The following is a 358-nucleotide window of genomic DNA, read 5'->3' as shown; positions in this document are numbered from 1 at the left end:
ACTCCATGCGCTTGAATCGCCTGATTCCGATAAACGAGCGAAAAGTTAAACTAGAACGAACATCGGATCAGAGATCGCGATCAGAAAAACCGCGGATTTAATCCGAGAAAAAGAAAACGATGAACAGTTAACGAACGAACGTTCGTTAACAGAAATTAAACGAAAAACGCGTTCGTTAAAACGAACGGACGAACGGGCGCTCGCAAAATAAATAAACCGGAAAAAAAACCGATCTATTTATTAAAAAACGGAACTAGGGTTTTCAAAAAAACCAAAACGGTTTTTTTTCCAAAAACCGGCCGGCGACTACCTCGGCGGCGGCGGCTCTCCGGCGGGGCTCCGGCAGGGCGGCGGGGCG

This window comes from Triticum dicoccoides, chromosome 5A, assembly GCF_002162155.2.
Source record: "Triticum dicoccoides isolate Atlit2015 ecotype Zavitan chromosome 5A, WEW_v2.0, whole genome shotgun sequence".
Taxonomy (NCBI): domain Eukaryota; kingdom Viridiplantae; phylum Streptophyta; class Magnoliopsida; order Poales; family Poaceae; genus Triticum; species Triticum dicoccoides.
The sequence above is the reverse complement of the archived record's forward strand: the minus strand, read 5'-3'. Positions refer to the sequence as shown.